Source organism: Protopterus annectens, chromosome 8.part0 (assembly GCF_019279795.1).
Source record: "Protopterus annectens isolate FY-2018-M chromosome 8.part0, PAN1.0, whole genome shotgun sequence".
NCBI classification, from domain to species: Eukaryota; Metazoa; Chordata; order Ceratodontiformes; family Protopteridae; genus Protopterus; species Protopterus annectens.
The window spans coordinates 1,695,707,459-1,695,726,189 of NC_056741.1; positions in this window are offsets into that span (position 1 = coordinate 1,695,707,459).

Sequence of the window (18,731 nt, forward strand, 5' to 3'; positions counted from 1 at the left end):
AGGGATCATTTAACTGATGTAGTGGACAGATGATAGGCTGAGACAGTGAAAGTCTTTCACCGTACATTGTCTGTGCTGGAACATCTGGTTGGAGTAGGGCATCGGACATGTGGACATAGGTCAGCAATACCATCTGCTGAGAGTCCACATGGCTGTGCACACTCATATTACCATAGTGGCAGTACCTCCAGCATGACAGAAGAAAGTGTGCTGTCCACACCATGATGTGGCAGGCCATGAGCACATGGTCCTGGGCATTCCCGTGGGGAACAAAGGCCCAGCAGACAGCATTCATCATAAGCTACTAGCACCACATCTGACCCTGGGCATGGTGGTGTCTGTGCAAATCCTGGCAGAGCCAGTTCCCATGTTCATGGCTGGAGATGGTTAATTGTCCACTCTGCAATGTATGGTCCACAGATGTCTAACATACACACATGTAGGGCTAGCACTGGGCTTGACTGTGTACACGCACACACTCAAACTTCAGTGTCATATGCAGGATACAACAGACACACACACACACACACACACACACACACACACACACACACACACACACACACACACACACACACACACACACAGCATTTCTGCATGGCCCATCTAACTAGCACCCCTTGCTGAATCACACACATGCTGTCAACTGTTTGGCACAGTCTACACACCCTGTGTATTTGATGATACCTGTGCCACATCCCTGCCATCCATGCCATCGATGCAGGGACATGCAAATATGTGTCTGATGCACAGAGTGACTATATTACTTTACATGTACTTGTGTAGTCCGGTATTGTTATGCAATGGCAGGTATTGTGGGCCATGGCAGGTGCTGTATGCTGGCATGTGTCATGACTACACATCAAACTTTGTGTAGGTTTATTGCATGATGTCAGATTGGTGGTAGTGTTACAGACTGACAGGTGTCTGACAGACATTTGTATGTTTCTGTTACAGGGGTCTGAGTGGCTAAGCCATGGAGACTTGGTGACAATACAGTGGCACAGGCTGGCATGGCAGCACAGCATAAATATGACGTCGGCAAGGTACGGCTGTATACATGTGGGGTTACCTAGGTGTATATGTGTAGAACAGTGTGTCAGGGACAATGGGGGCAGTCAACATAATTATGCATGCATACTCAGTGACAAGGTCTGCTACCCTTGATACATGTCAATTGAGTGTTCTACACATATAAATCTAGGTAGTGGCGGACAGCAGTTATGCCTATGTAGATGATGGATATTTAGGGCCAGTAGCTAGTCACAGGGCAGTAAAATGCATGACTATTGCACACAAATAGCTCATATGGCCATGTGCGTACTGCTGCAAGGGAATATATTTGTATATACACACACACACACACACACACACACACACAAATACACACAGTGAGTTGTCTGCTGTAAGATTAAAACCCTATGTACTACTACACACTATAGCTCACAATACTAATTGAGTGTGCTACAGAGTTTATCTGATATTGAATGTTTGGCCAGTGCTCTTAAGGTGGATGACATCAGCAGGTCTTGTAGAGGAGGGCATTAAGAGGCCAGCACATAGTCTTAGGGCCTTAAAATGCATTACTATTGCACAGAGATAACCCTATGAGCATGCCTGCAGTGCTGCAGGGGATATATATAGATATGCAAACACACGAGAGTTGCCTGTTTTGAGATTAGAACACCTACCTATCTAGTAGTGCACACTATAGCTGGAAGTAATCATATGCACCATCAGCCTGTGCTGTTAAGGTAGATGTCATCAGCAGGCCTTGTAAAGGAGGCCACTGTAGAGGCTGGCAGGTTGTCACAAGGCCTTAAAATATATAACCATTGGACAGAGGTAAGCCATACAGGCATGTCTTTAATGCTGCAAGGGGATATATTTACACACACACACACACACACACACACACACACACACACACACACACACACACACACACACACACACACACACACAAACACACACACAAAATTGCTGTTGTAAGATTAGAACCTCCACCTACCTAGTAGTATACACTAAAATACAAAGTACTTGTCGCATGTGCCATGTAGCTTAACTTTGATTAGCTTGTCAGACAGTGCTGTTAAGATGGATAACATCAGCAGGTGTTGTAAGGGAGGTCAATCTTGAGGAAGACGCTAGTCACAGGGCCATAAAATGAATAACCATTGCACAGACATAGGCCAAATGGACATGTCTGTACTCCTGTAGGAGAAATATCTACACACACAGACATACGCTCACACACACACACACACACACACACACACACACACACACACACACACACACACACACACACACACACACACAGTGGCTTATATGAGATTAGAACCTCTCCCTACCTATTGTTACACACTATAGCTCACAGTACTTATTGCATGTGCCACAGCTTATATCTGTTGTATATATGGAAGCAGCTACAGGACTTGTGGACTACGCAAAGTGGCCTTCTGTTACACAGCATGTGTGGCCTGTAGAGTGAACCTGCTTGATGCTATTATTTTATCTAGTACCCTAGGAGTGGGATGCCTGTTAATACCCCTGCTATATGTATACAGTTAATTGTATTGCCATGTCTGGCCTGTTGCAAATTGCTAGGTGGACAATTGGCCAGTGACAACATGGTCCTGAGTTGCAACCATTGCACATTACACCTCCTACTCACCATTGTCTATCTACAGTGTGACATTCCACAGGGTTCTATGGATGAGTGGATTACGTCCTTTTGTGGCCTTGGTCTGTTACCATCAGACAACTGTTGTCATGTGTAGTTGCAGATAATGTCCAAACATAAAGCAAAAACCTGTAACACACTTTTTGACTGCAAAGGAAAAACAACGATATGAAATAAAACTGGCACAGTTACATCCAAATATTTTAATAAAACACACAAAGCCTTTCGATTACTCCTTCTTCAGTGCAATAGAAAAAACAATTAAACATCCAATTATGTATACTAAAATCAACTTCATCACATGATAAAAACAGCCAACCATAAAAGTCAATCAATAAAATTAATTTCAAGTAGTTGACAAATATATTATCGTTTGCAAAACCATATATATATATATATATATATATATATATATATATATATATATATTGTCACTTCAAGAGACTAATATATATATATATATATATATATATATATATATATATATATATATATATATATATATACCATAAAATACACATGTAAAAATAATACAGTGATAATGAATGACATCTTTACTACTAAAATCTATAAAAAGGCTACTCATAAAAACAAGTGTTTACATAGGAGAAGTATGTACCCTAATCATACATTTCAGGGTATAGTGAGATACCAATATTATAGAGCAGGTAGATTAAATACCAGTGATGACCTATGCACAGAACAATTAAATGGTATGACTCTTGAATTTGAACAAAGAGGTTATGACCCGTGGTTACTAACAGAAGAAAGGGCCAAAATTTTAGAAAAAAAGAGGTAATAAAGCTAAATCCTATTTCTCTGCTCCATTTAGTAATTCTGTTAGTTCTGGTAGTATTAATAACAATGCATTTTTAAGATATACTACTACCTATAACTGGCGTACTGCTGATGTCAGACAAATAATCAATAATAACTGTGGAATATTATCATTTTTGCCTGAGTTAAATAATATAATACCAATGCGTCCTATGTTTGCATATCGTAATTCCATGAATTTGAAAAATAGATTATGCTATAAAGATTTAAACCAAAGGAGCAATGGTAAATTTGAATCTAGAAAAAAGGTAAGTACCCTTGTATGAACTGTTCAGCATGCAAGCTTATATGTAAGAGCAATATATTTGTTCATCCAGTTACACATAAGTCATACACCTTCTCATGTACTGCCACTTGTAATACTACAAATATTGTTTATCTTGCAGTTTGTGATAAATGACCTAGATTCTATGTAGGGAAATCATCAAGAAAATTGCGTGAGCATATTATAGAGCACAGATCAGACACGTATTGCCAATTTTAACAAATGCTATTGGTAAACATGTCATAGAATCGAATAACCTACATAGTTTTACATTCAGAGTGACAGATATTTGTTTTACAAATATGAAAGGAGGTGACAGAAATAATTACTTGGAAGTAATTCTGCAAGGCCATGGAACGTATCATCATGGAACTCATAAACAAAGACATTGGTAACCTCCAAACTCTGGATGCCACCCAGTTCGGGTTTGTGAAAGGTAGATCATGCCTCTTGAACCTGATCGACTTTTTTGAGGCAATCACCAAAGCCGTAGATGAGGGTAAGGTGGTTCACACAGCCTATCTTGACCTCGCCAAGGCTTTTGACACCATCCCCCATTCTGGCATTATAGCTAAACTCAATAAACTAGGCATAAATCCCTACATCACAAGATGGATTGCCAACTGGCTCACTGACAGAACTCACACTGTAAAAGTTGCAGACTCCAAATCTGACCTCAAACCAGTGACAAGTGGAGTACCACAGTGTTCCGTCCTGAGACCGCTCTTGTTTGGTATCTACTTCTCTGAAGTACAGGCTAACATCGAAGGCCTCTGGCTAACGAAGTTCGCAGATGACTGCAAACTAGGAGCCATAGTCAAGTCCCCAAATGATGTAAACATCCTACCAAAGGGCCTCTCTGAGGCAGATGCCTGGTGTCAGAGCCATGGCCTCAAGGTCAATGCCAAAAAGTGCAGTGTCATCCCCTTTGGTAAAAACCCTGTACCCATGAACTACCACACAGGCAGCAATCTACTTAACACCGAATGCGTGATAAGAGACCTTGGGACCCAGGTGGTCAGTAGTCTCTCCTTTGATAGTCACATCATCACAGTAGTCAGGAAGTCCTTCTACGTGGCACACCTCATCATAAAAGGGTTCTCATCCAGTAAAAAAGAGGTCATTGTTCCCCTCTACTCGACACTCATTAGACCCATTATAGAGTACAGCGCCACTTTTGGAATGTACCTCACAAGACATCTGTAGCAGCTGGAAAGGCCACAGAAGTACCTCACAAAGGGGACTACTGGACTCAAACAAATGCCCTACACTGACCGCCTCAAAAAACTCCAGCTTTACTCCGTAGCATATCACCTACCCCGAGGTGATCTCTGCCTAACATATAAAGCTGTGTCAAACCCAGAGCTGTTGGACATGCTACACCTAAAGAAATCCCAATCCCTCAAGCTCCATGCTCTAGGGACCTAAACCTTGTCGCCACAATAAACAGGACATGCTGGAGGGATAGATTCCTATCCCAGAGACTTCCCATACTCTGGAACAGGCTACCCATATATGTCAAGCAAAGTTCTTCTTTAGCACTCTTCAAGAAAAATCTTGATGAGTGGATGGGAAATAGGATATACACAAAAAACACACACTGCACCAAATGATGAATTTCAGGTAGTCATCCAATAGAGGCTGTCCAATTCAAAAATCCACAAGTCTCAGCCGTTCACTTCAACAGTTTATTAAAAAACACACAGCACAAAAATTCGGATTAAGTGCATTCATCTCTTGTCCAGACACTTCATTGCTGATGAAGTCTCTGAACAAGAGATGAAAGCGCTTAATCCGAATTTTTGTGCTGTGTGTTTTTTAATAAACTGTTGAAGCGAACGGCTGAGACTTGTAGATTTTTGAATTGGGCAGCCTCTATGGGATGACTACCTGAAATTCATCAAATAGGAAATACACCCTGGGGATCACTTCTGTGTCTCTGCTCGACAGCCAGGGAACCTTGTTGGCTAGGATTACGTAGGCCCTTGGTCCGATAGCCTAGTACCTACCTATGAACCAATGAAATGAAAGAATATAACTGGATTATTATGCTGCAAGCTGACAATCCCCCAGGCATTAACTCTATGCTATCAATTAAACCAGTCTTGAAATGCAAACAATTATGCAGGAAATTACATTATAATTGTATTATATTTACATGTGTATTTTATGATATATATATATATATATATATATATATATATATATATATATATATATATACACACATATACTCATATATATATATATATATATATATATATATATATATATATATATATATATAAGTCTCTTAAAGTGACAATATAGAATATATATATATATATATATATATATATATATATATATATATATATATATATATATATATGGGTACTTACCAACAAGTCAAAACAGCGACACTCACATGTTCGACTCACATCATCGACACTTCATAACATCGGCGTTTCAGGTAAGCGATCTTCCCCCTCACAGGACCCATGGTAGCACTCCGTTTTGTCTTTTTAAGTGTAAGGTTTAGGTCTTTTTTCAAAATGTACCCTGACAGCGTTGTCCTTACCTTCTTAATAGTGAAACGAGTGCTACCATGGGTCCTGTGAGGGGGAAGATCGCTTACCTGAAACGCCGATGTTATGAAGTGCCGATGATGTGGAGTCGAACATGTGAGTGTCACTGTTTTGACTTGTCAGTGAAGTAATAGGTACTATATATATATATATATATATACATATATATATATATATATATATATATATATATATATATATATATATATATATGGTTTTGCAATCGATAATGTATTTGTCATCTACTTGAAATTAGTTTTATTGATTGACTTTTATGGTTTTAGCTTTCTGCAAGTAAGTGGGGACATTCATACATCCCTTCAAATACACATTTTTATATATATATGATATCTATATCTAATATATATATATATATATATATATATATATATATATATATATATATATATATTTATATATATATATAACAGTATAAGGGAATAACAGGAATGTCATCTTAACTGTTGCTGTGTGTGCACATTATGTAACTGTGTTATGCAGCTGTATGTGGAGAGTTTATATCAGTCTACACACTTACGTGGCTATATATATATATATATATATATATATATATATATATATATATATATATAAATATATAGCTATATGTAGATATGTATATGCATATGTACATATATATTTTATATATATAGATATATATATATATGTGTGTGTGTGTGTGTGTGTGTGTGTGTGTTTATACATATATGTACATTTATATATATATATATATATATATATATATATATACACACACACACACACACACACACACACACACACACACATATATATATATATATATATATATATATATATGTATATATATTTATATATATAGATATATATATATATGTATAGGTCTACCTGAAAAGACCAACATCGCAGAATGCCAACAATGAGAACACTGACACCGGAAGATCGACAATAGAGAAGACCGACAGTTGAGAATCCCAACGCTGAGGACACTGACATGTTAAGGTAAGTGTGCAATAGGGACGGACGTTAGGGTGAGAGTGTGGGTAAGGTAAATGTTTGATAGTGACGGAGTTTAGGTTTAGGGGTGGGTTAAGTGAGTTAGGGTTAGGGTACGAGTAAGGTAATTGTGCGATAGTGATGGACTTGAGGGTTAGGGACGGATTAAGTGAGTTAGGGTTAGGTGCGGGTAAGGTAAGTGTGTGATAGTGATGGACCTTAGGGTTAGGGTTTGGGTTAAGGTTAGTGCATAGATAGTTGTGTATGTAAGGTTTAGTGTAGGTTTGTAAGGTTTTTGGTATGCTTGTGTTGTGTGTGTTTTTCGGGAAAGATATTTGTTTGGTTGTTTGTCAGGATTTTGGTTTGTTGGGCATGTGAAGTTTTGTGTTTTTGAACTTTTTTTTTTGCTGTGTTTTCGTGTCAGTTATTTCATTGTCGGTGTTTTGGCATGTCGGTGTTATCAGGTAGACCTATATATATATATATATATATATTATATATATATATATATATATATATACCTATATAGGTATATATATATATATAGGTATATATATATATATATATATATATATAGATAGAAATAGATCTAGATCTAGATATCTATGCCACATACTAATAGATAGGGTAATCATGTGTGAGGGGGATAGGAAGAGACAAATACATATACATATCTGTCTTTATGCTATGCACAGGCATATTTCCACATAGCAGTGTTTTGGGCAGATGAGGCAACAAATATGGGCTCAACTTAGCTAACTGTAGGAGCATGTGCAGTGTGACTATCAGTTCTTAGAAGGTGACTCCAGGCCAGACTTACCTGTATTCCCGTCTGGGATTTTGTGTGTTTCAGCCAGTCAAGCACCTCCCTGATATTTTGCCCAAGGCATTCCCCGGCTGTTTGCTGAACGTAATATGTGACACATACATATCAACTGTACAGATTGTAATAGAATGCCCAGAGTTTTGAGTCATATTTTTAGTACATCATTGAGCTTTTCTGGCACATTAATGGCAAATCATTAGATTGACATTAGGAAATGATAAACATTTGAGTTGGTGACTTTATACATATCAGGAGATTCATGTTAATGCATGACCTGTTATTCTCTGAACTTTCCACGTTTGTCTGGCCAGTAGTTAATCCTTCTGCTTATGTTCGGAGCTGTTGTCCCATGGTTGTTCATGGCTTTGTCCAGATTCCTTGCTCTAAGAGGTTGAGAGGTATGATGTGACTGGGGTACATGATGTAACACTACACACAAGGTGACAGTCTTCAGACCTCTCACTGTACAAGTTTTTACAGAATGTCCAGCATTCCGACTCATATGTCTGCTCTGTTTCTCATACAGTTATGTTTTTCTGGTAACATATTATTAAATGCAGTCTTCTGAATTGTTGTATGTACTGACATAGTTAAGTGATGTCCTTTAGATCCTGCAGCTAATCAGATCTGTTGTAACCTGCTGTTATACTAGCCACCTTCTAGGTTACTCAGATCATGTATAATGTTTGTAGGTTTGGCCCTCTGTCCCCTATTTTTTCTGGCTTTGTCCAGCTTTCTTGCAGTAACAGATTGTGGTGTTGTGACAGTCTATGGGACACCTACCATATGAGAAACTCACATGCAACAGTTGTAGGTGTGGCCAGCTTTGCGCCATCTACACCATCAACCATGCTAATGTCCTTATCCCAATGATCCACACCAGCTTGCCAGAAAGTGAAATTTAATTCCTCACACTATCAACAGCATACAGACATAAACTGTGACCCCTTCTGTGACCCCTGCCTTTTGTGGAAAATAGAACTTGTGGCCAGGTTCTTTACACACTCTGGAATTGTGTGGTCTGCTGATATACCTTTGCAAATATACTGTTACTACAGTTGTATGGGAACACTGATGTGTTGGAGTGGGTACTCTGGCATTGACAGTCATGCGTTTGTCCTATTACCCCATTGTTTGGCATTGCCCTTGCATAATGCAGTCAGGTTTCCAGCCATGTGGCCTAATGAATATTATGGGGCACCCAGTACTGGACAGAGTAGCTGTTGTCCCTAGTAGCTGTTAATTTTCTGCAAGAAGCGCATTAGCCCACTCTATTCCCTTGCAAACACGCAACAGGTCTCTACATATGCTAACATAGTCTAGTACTCTACATTTGTTGTATAGGAGAGTGACTTGTGTTTCAGAGCTAACTCTGTCTGATGCATGCAGTACACAGCCAATACATGGTTAGGTACAGGTTGTATGGCCTATCTGGCATCCTTTTTACTATGCATGCGAGTCAGAGTAAGGTGTCAGTCCCAAGGACCCTAGGCTGTCAGTGCATGTGCTATATGTTGTCTCTTGGCCATGGCCAGGGCATACTGGGCATGCCTATGTCGGCCTACAGGGACAGCTTCATGGGATTTGATCTCTGAGTCACCCTGTGGGTATGGCTGTGGGGACCTAGGCACTGGTGGGGGGGGGGGGTGTATATCCCTTCCTTTGATGATCTTGCTGCAGCTGTTTCCACAGGATCATATTGTGTAGCATGGCACATAGTGCGAACATCTGTGCACATGTGGCTGGAGAGTACTGCAGGGCTCCACCAGATATATCAAGATACCAGAACCGTAACTTGAGCAGCCCAAACACACACTCTATGATGTTCCTAGTTTGTGAGTGTGCCTCCTTATGGTGTTCTTCAGTAGGTGTGTGTGCATTTCTGATGGGTGTCATCACCCACGGTTCCAGTGTGTAACCAGCATCCCCCAGTAGATGGCCGTATGGGATGTTCTCCTAACAAACATCTGGTTCAGCTGTGATGCATGCCAGACATGGGAGTCATGATAACTACAAGAGCTGCCAGCACACTCATTCATGATAAGGCCCTGGGCATTGCACACAACCTGGCAGTTGATGGAGTGATAACCCTTGCAGTTGACATAGATTCTATTCTCCTCTCCTGACAGTGCTTTGATGTGCACATGAGTGTAGTCTGTGGTACCCAGTACCTCAGAGTAGTGTGCTACATGGTAGAAGAAACACATACTGCTGGCCCACTCTTCAGGGATGTGTGGTACATAAATGTGCTCACAGGCATATGTTTGCATGGCATCCAGGAACTGGTGGAGTACCCTGGATGCTGATGCTAGTGAGACCCCCATCATGTCCCCCGTTGGTCTTTGAAATGTACTGGTAGCTAGTATTCTAAGGGCTACACATGCCTTTGTTTCCACTGGGATGGGTTCCCCTCTTTTGGCTTGGGGCCTGAGTTGAGGGTGGCAGAGCTTGGTGAGCTTTTCTAGTATGTCCCTGTCCACCCTGTAGTGATCTACAATCTCCAGCTCATGTAGCTCCTGGAATGTTACCTTGGGCCTGAACACTCTTGTCCTTCTCAGTCTAGGCCTATTGTCAGCATCAGCATCAGCACTGACCTCAGCATCTAGCAGATCCAGATGTAGCAGAGCTGCAGCAGCCCCTAGCATTGGTTTAGTTAAAAATCTCACATTTGTACTCTGTTGGTGCAGAATATGGGGGTGAAATCATATTATAGGGTCGGGGTCTATGCAACTTTTATACTTCTCTGCTGAAGATGCAGCCTGTGTGTTTGACTACCTGTGATGCATTCCACCTGCCAAGTATATCATTACAAGTGTTTTAATGGGCTAGTTTAAGTGGTACAGGGGCCATCAGTAATTTATATATAATTGGCTTTCCCAGGCAATTTTTTTTTTTCTTTTTTTTTTTAAACAGCCTTCCCTGCTAATCACTGTGGCGTGGCATGCAAACCCATGCCACAGGTATAAACAATGCTCAGCAGACTCTAGACACACCCCCATAGACAGGCATGCTCGGCACAGTGGTGTGCCATCCAAACATGCTCAAACCCATTTAAATGCATGCCCTGAAGGTAAACAAAGCTTAGCAAGCACTGGACACACGACATCCCCCTGCTCAGCTCAGTGGTCCGGCATGCACACAGGCATTGCTGAGCTCCAATGTGCTTAAAGACATAGAGACATACCCCCTTTAAATGTCAGCTACCTCTTCTGTGGATACAAACAAGGCTCTAGGGCTACACGGATGGGATCTGCAGGTGTGGATACCCATTTTTGCTATTCAGTAACCCCAGCTCATTTGCATACAGATCCAGGCACACAAACATGAAACTGTACTATTCCAGGACCTGCCTCCTTAGCAACCACAGAAATCTACCATTGTACATACTCTATGCAAGGCCCTATAATGCATTATTGTCACATTTTTATTTTTATTCATTTTTACACCTTTAAAAAAAAAAAAAATATATATATATATATATATATATATATATATATATATATATATATATATATATATATATATATATATATTGCATAATGGCATGTTTGTGCACTGCTGTGTGCCATGCAAACATAATATGGGTATTAAAAAAATAATTATTTTAAATTATTTTCTATTACTTTTTGGACACACAGGGCACAGTTTTGCACATATCTGTGTCTGCAATACTATTTTTGTCATTCTAACTGGGCTTTTACAGCCCCTGTTCACTTTTTTATTTCATGTACGCAGAATTTTTCTGTGTACACTTCAGACACCAACACATGGTCTGCAGGACTGCCTATCTGTTTGCTAGATTAATACCACACTCTTATTTGTATGCAATTTACCTGCTTATGAAGTGATTTGCATATCATGGACACTTATGTGTTTGCACACTCATGCACGCCCCTCAATTCTGTTTTTGGATCGCATGGCTGCTCACTTCTGTTTAAGCTTCATGCCACTATGCCTGCATGGTAAAAATATCCATGTAGGCTTTATTGAATTCCCCCAATAGTATTTCCCATTGCAAATAAATTACAGAGTCCATTTATATTTGCTTGCTTGCCTAGCCTGTACTTAATAGATGGTGTGTTTTTTTTGCTCTGCATTTGTCTATTTAACTATTTTGTACAATACAGTGTGTTACATTTGTTCTGAATAGCATTTCAAGGAGAATTGACTGAGCAGTTTACTTGTAAGTCTCCAAGAGCAACAGATTTGGGCTCATCTTATACGAGCAGATAGATTTTTATATTTTTTTAACAAAATGAACTGAAAAGTGCTTCCTTCAGCCAGAATAGATTGTTTTGTTTTTCATAATTGCAGTTTATGCTGTCTGAATAAGGCACTTTTAAGAATATTTTTAAGGAAATAAACTTCCATCTGTTGGTATGAAATGAACCCAAAAACTGTAATTTCTTTAATGCTTGAAGAATAAGTTGCCAAGTTAATTTTCTCCGAAATACTACAAGGGTGAAGAATCTAGAGCATAAGAATACTTTGTGATTCACTGGGGGTCTGCACCTACCTTAAAGAATACTCTGCAAGATCCCCCCCCCCCAGAAAGGAATGCAACCCTTCATGAGTGAAATGTCATCTTTTAAAGTGACAAATTGGCCTAGATTGGGGAATGCTGTCAACTTGTGTGAAACTTGGACAAGATAAAATGCGTGGCAGGTACAAATTAAAGTCAGTTTTCCTGAATGCTGTCATAATCCAAATGAGGAGCTGTTAAAACCTTTATTCTCCTTACGACAGGTGCGGCTCATGCTATAGGACTGCAGGACTGCAGCCCTCCCACCTAAAAAACAAATAAAAATAACACCAAGAAACACAAAAACAAACACCATAAATTTCCGGAAGTGTGCGCATGCGCGCACGTTCTAAAATAGACGGGAACACTCTCAGACTGCTTTCTCAGCAGTCTAGATAAGGGGAAAGGCATCTCGGCCCCAAGATGCCCAGCAGTCTGTGCGGCAGTGACATCACAAAATGGAGGCACTCTGGACTGCAGCAGCAGCAGGCTGGACCAATCGCAGATTTGGACTGTTCAGGATGGACCAATCAAGTGAGGAATACTGGCAAAGGGACTGTTTGGATATCGGCGGCAAAGGGAGCAGTTATTTGGCTCATCGGCAAGGTAGGGGTGTGTGTGTGTGTGTGTGTGTGTGTGTGTGTGTGTGTGTGTGTGTGTGTGTGTGTGTGTGTGTGTGTGTGTAATGCCCCAGTTGCTATTTACTGGTGGCTAGAGCAAATTCATGGTGGTGTGGTAGGGAATACCTCAGGCTTGAACACTGTACCTTGTATGCAGGTGTTAAGGGCCTGAATTCCCTACCCACCACCATTTGTAAAAAATTTGCAGATTTTTGCCTCATATTTGATCTGTTCTGTTCCTCGTAATATCTGTGGTTTCTAAATGTTTAAATGCTTAGATATTTGATGGTGCAGTGGTAGCACTGTTGCCTCATGGCAACAGGTTCTCAGGTTTGATTTTTGGCTGGGGTGTCTTCTGTGTGAGGTCTGCATCTTAATCCTGTGTTTGTGTGGGTTTGCTTTTGTGTCCTCCCATATTACAAAGACATGTCTGCATTATTTATTCCCAGGCCTCTGCTAAAAATTGTTTTTTTGTTCCAAGTCAGACTGTCCCGGTTACCAAATGTTAAATAAAATTGACAGGCATTTGAATTTCAGACTTCAGGTTTCTGAATGTTTAATTCCTTAAATATTTGATGGTGCAGTGTTAGCATTGTTGCCTCACAGCTATAGGTTTTCTGGTTTGATTCTTGGCTGGGGTGCCTTCTGTGTGGAGTCTGCATCTCCTCCCTGTGTTTGTGTGGATTTTCTCTGGTGTCCTGCCATTTTACAAAGGCATGTGTCTGCAGTATTTCTCCCTGGGCCTCTGCTGAAATTTGTTTTTGTTCCATCAGAAGTAAAATTGACTGGCATTTGAATTTCAGACTTCATATTCTTCAGAAAATACATAGTAACACAACCTTTTATTCTAGCAATTTTCTAAGTTTATAAGATGAATATTTGAAAGTTGTCCCTATTTTTGGGACTGTATTCCCCCATTAATGGCTTCGTCCAGGTTTTTTTGTGCTAAGGTTGACAGCTATGACAATAACTGAATTCATTGAATATGTTTGAGGGCTGTATGCCCTCATTACTGGGTTTGTCTAGGTGTTTTGTGCTAAGAGGTTGACAGCTATGGTGACAACTCAATTCTCTAAATGATAGCCATTTAAGTTTCAGTCTTCCTCTCTTTCACAAAGCAGCTGCTTTGGCATAGTGGTATGTTGCTCTGACTGTTTTGCACAGGGACCTTGACAGTAAAATGTATGGTGGTAACACAGCATTTTATTCTAGCAACTTTCCAAGATTATACAAGTAATGTTTAATGTGTCCCTGGTTTTTGGGCTTTTGAACCCCCAATAAATTTTGGCTTTTTCCAGATTTCTTCTGCTGCAAAGTTGAGATGCAGTTGAGTATTGAGTAGATTTTACAAGGAGCTGAGAGCTGCAGGGGAAGAACAGTTTAGTGTTGCTTATGCTGAGTCTGATTGCATTGTTAATAGCACAACAGGTTGTGTACTTGCTTTTAATGCAGAAGGCTGTGGGCTCTACTCCCACAATGGGATGGATGCTTCCATACTGAGAATGTCCTCTTTGGCGAAGATACTAACTATGAACCTGTTATCAGTTTGCCATCCATTTCCTATTGCAATATTACTAGCTTATCATTTTTTTAATGTAATATAGGCAATTTATTCCTCAGGAGCAACAGACACTTTATTTTTTGATGAAACCATGAAATATAAAGGTGTTTGCCAGCAGCAACCTCTTCATTAGTTACAGATTTTTTTAATGTGGAATTATTTAGGTGACTTTTACTTCTTCAGAGATTGTACATATTTACTGATAATGGTGGACTGTAGAATTGTGCATATTTACTGATAATGGTGGACTGTAGAAGTTTGAGTAGACTTCTGTGATGGAAATGTTCTGAACTGGGCAGTTTTGTCATTATGGGTGCATGCATTTTGTTTCATTGTATACTGGAAAAATGTTCTGAATTGGGCAGTTTTGTCATTATTGGTGCATGCCTTTTGTTTCATTGTTTACTGGAAAAATGTTCAAAACAATAAATTTAAAACACCCTCTAACAACTGTACTGTACTGTATTGTACAATGAATATAATTTACTGCAATCAGGAAGGTGTATCAAAGAGCACATGTATGTTTCATGTGCAAGGGGCCTATGGTTTGAAAACAGCCCAAAATTAATCTTTATCTGCCACTGGCAAAATTTATTTTCTTTGAATGTGGGTTTCAATGCTGTTTCAATGAATGTGAGTTTCAAGGGCAGAGAAGTTTTAATGCTAAGTCTGTTTTCATTGTGAGACTGCATTGCTTTGTTTAGCAGATGTCTTAGTGTTTGTGCTGTAAAATGCAAAATAAAACTTTCAAATGAAGTCCAAATCATCATAGAAGTAAAGCAGTATGCACATTAGTGTTTATGGTAAATGGAGTGAAATAGCCAAGTAATGGATCATTGGAATGGCTGCAGGGGGGAGGCTCTAATCGACCATGATTTTGTGAGGGGGAAGGGCGGCAAACTCAAAGACAGCCCCAGCTGAACTATACCCCCCAACTGTCCAGATTTACAAAGAATGAATAGGTTTTTGTTTCTTATTTTTGGTTTGTTCCTCATAAAATTTGTGGTTTTCTGGCAAATCATTTAGGAATTTAGTCACTAAATAATGACACACTGAGTTTCACACTTCATAACCTTCAGAAAAATGCATGCTAAAGTAAAACCTGTTATTCTATCAACTGTTTCAGTTTATACAAGAGCAATTTTTAGTACTGTTTATATGTTCCCCCAATATATTTGGCCTTGTCCAAATTTATTGCATTAATAGGTTGAGAGGTACATGCAAATAAATTGATTTATAGAATTAGGCATAGTCAAACCTCTCAACTGTCCCCGATTTTGGCTCAAAATGTTGCTCTTCCCCTAATAATCCCTCCGCAAAATAGCAATTTTGGAAGAAAACATGGAGGGTTTACAATTAAGAAATAACTGTAATAATTAGAGTTATAGATTACTTTTATTTCAGAAATGCATGTAGATTCTTTTATTTTGCCAGCTGCTCAAGTAAGCAGTACTAATATTAAAGTGTCCCTTCTTTGACAGGTTCCCAGCTGTATTGTGTGTCTATTTTATATTTTTGCATCACATTTTTGGTCCATTTTTCATGCAATTGTGGGTTTTTTATGGCAAATTAGTGACAAATTATTAAAGACTGAAGTTAGAAAATAATGACAAGCATTTGAGTTTCAGATTTCATACCCTTCAGAAAATTCATACTAATGCAAGACCTACTATTCTATTATCTTTCTAAGTTTATAAGAGCAATATTTAAAAATTGTCATTATTTTTGGGCCTTTGTCCCACTTCTATGTATGGCTTTGTCCAGATTTCTTGCTCTGAGTTTGAGAGGTATAACAAATGTGTCAGGGCCATCACAGTCAGCTAGAGACATTTCAAATTGTGACATACTTGTTGCACCCCACTCCCCCATGTAGTGACTCTGGATGTGTCCAAGCAAGGCAAGGAGTAGTTATGCAGTGTAAATGTGCAGAGTATCCCCCCATCCAAGGTAGACACAAGTACTACAGTGGCTTTTCATCTGTCCTTGATTTTGCAGAATGATCTGGTTTCTGTCATATTTTTGTACTGTTGATTTATGCTTATTACTCAGAAAGTACCTGTTGCTCAGTGTTTAAATAGCAATGCTTTAATGACAATCAAGTAAGCTTGTCTGAGATCGTAAGATGCAAGTAAGCTTTAATAAGCATACTGTTAAAGAATTGCCAACATTGAAAGCCTTTCTGTTGTTGCCATGCAGAGAATACTTAACTAGATAATGTATAAGCCTTGGGTATTGAAGGACAGGATTACATTATTTTAAAAAGCTCATTACACTTGTTGGAGACTTCCAGTCATTTCTGCAGGTTTTACCCATAAACTAAACAGAATGTCAATCATGTGTGGTCCATAACCTGTACAGTAATCCTTTAAGCAATGTATCTTGAGCTTGTTTCTTGTTTGCTTTTCATTTTTTACTTTGATCATGTTTTCCCCATGAAACAAGTAGATAGTTGTCAGGCAGCAGGTCTTTTTGGATAATAAACATTTTTACAAGTGGGGGCATCACAGAGATTTCTGCTTTCAGCATGTTACTTGGTACTTTAATAAAGCTGAATATAAATTATAATTAGAACTGCAGTGCAAGGAGAAGTGGTTTGAGTTGAGTGCTGCTTGTTTTTCTTATACTTGATTTTGACTGGCATTCCAGTAATGTTTAAAAAGTAATTTATTTTTTCATGCCTCACAACCTTTGTGTTTCCATCTAGATATTAAGTAAGCTATCATGTAGCCAATGTACTGAAATATTTTCTTTCTTCTACACTTCATTTTGTCTTGATTGGACTCTCGTAATGATGGTTTGGCACCCAAGGCAGTGTATTTAATTAAAATTCCAGTTGCTGTGGTTTTGAGCATAGCCCCATCCCTTTCTAGTTGGCCACACCCCTTTCCATTGGTCCTACCCATTCAGCTGTCTCCTGCAGCCCCCCTTTAATTTGAAGTCACCAGCCACCACTGCCTTACGAGTATTTGTTCTTGACAAGAAGATTCTCATGATCATGCAAAAAATTGTTTTAAGGAACTGTTAAAACCCTTATGCCATTGTGGGGATTTGTTCTGTCAAATAAGATATTTGTAGTAGCAAGAAGGATTGCTTTGAGAAAGAAATTATGTTATTTTCTGCCAAGTTACAAACTGCAATTAACACAAATTGTAGTTGCACATTTTGTTCTGACAAAAATGAATGCTTTCATAAAATGTAATACAAGCAGTTATATAAAGATGTGGAACCATTGTCCAACCCCTGTCCTACCTCCACACAGTTCTACAATATTTTACTTGGGACTCAACCATACTGGGGTCTTGAAGTTACTGATGCAAAAAACTATCAAGAACTGAGTGGGTGGCGCAGTGGTGCAGCGGTTAATGCTGTTGCCTCACAGCAAGAGGTTCTCCGGTTCGATACTCAGCTGGGGTGCCTTCTGTGTGGAGTTTGCATGTTCTCCCTGCATTCGCATGGGTTTCCTCTGGGCACTCCGGTTTCCTCCCACATTCTAAAGACATGCTTCTGGAGCATTTCTCCCCGGGCCTCCGCTGAAAACAGGATCTGTGGAACCTAGTCGGACATTCCTGGTCAACAAATGTTAAAATTAAAATGAAAAAAAAATAAAAAATACACTGATTAAAACCCGATCAATATCCAACAAGTGATATCCTCTATAATAAGCCATGTATTCAGCTTTCTAGGGGGGGTCTAAAAACCCATTATACCACTGAAAGATCTCAGAAGAGAAGGCAACACGAAAGCCTGATTGGCAGAATTTGAGAAATACATGGTTAACAAAAAAATATTCCCATTGTAAGTGGGCCAGAATACTGCCATCACATTTTACTTGGGACTCAACCATACTGGGGTCTTGAAGTTACTGATGCAAA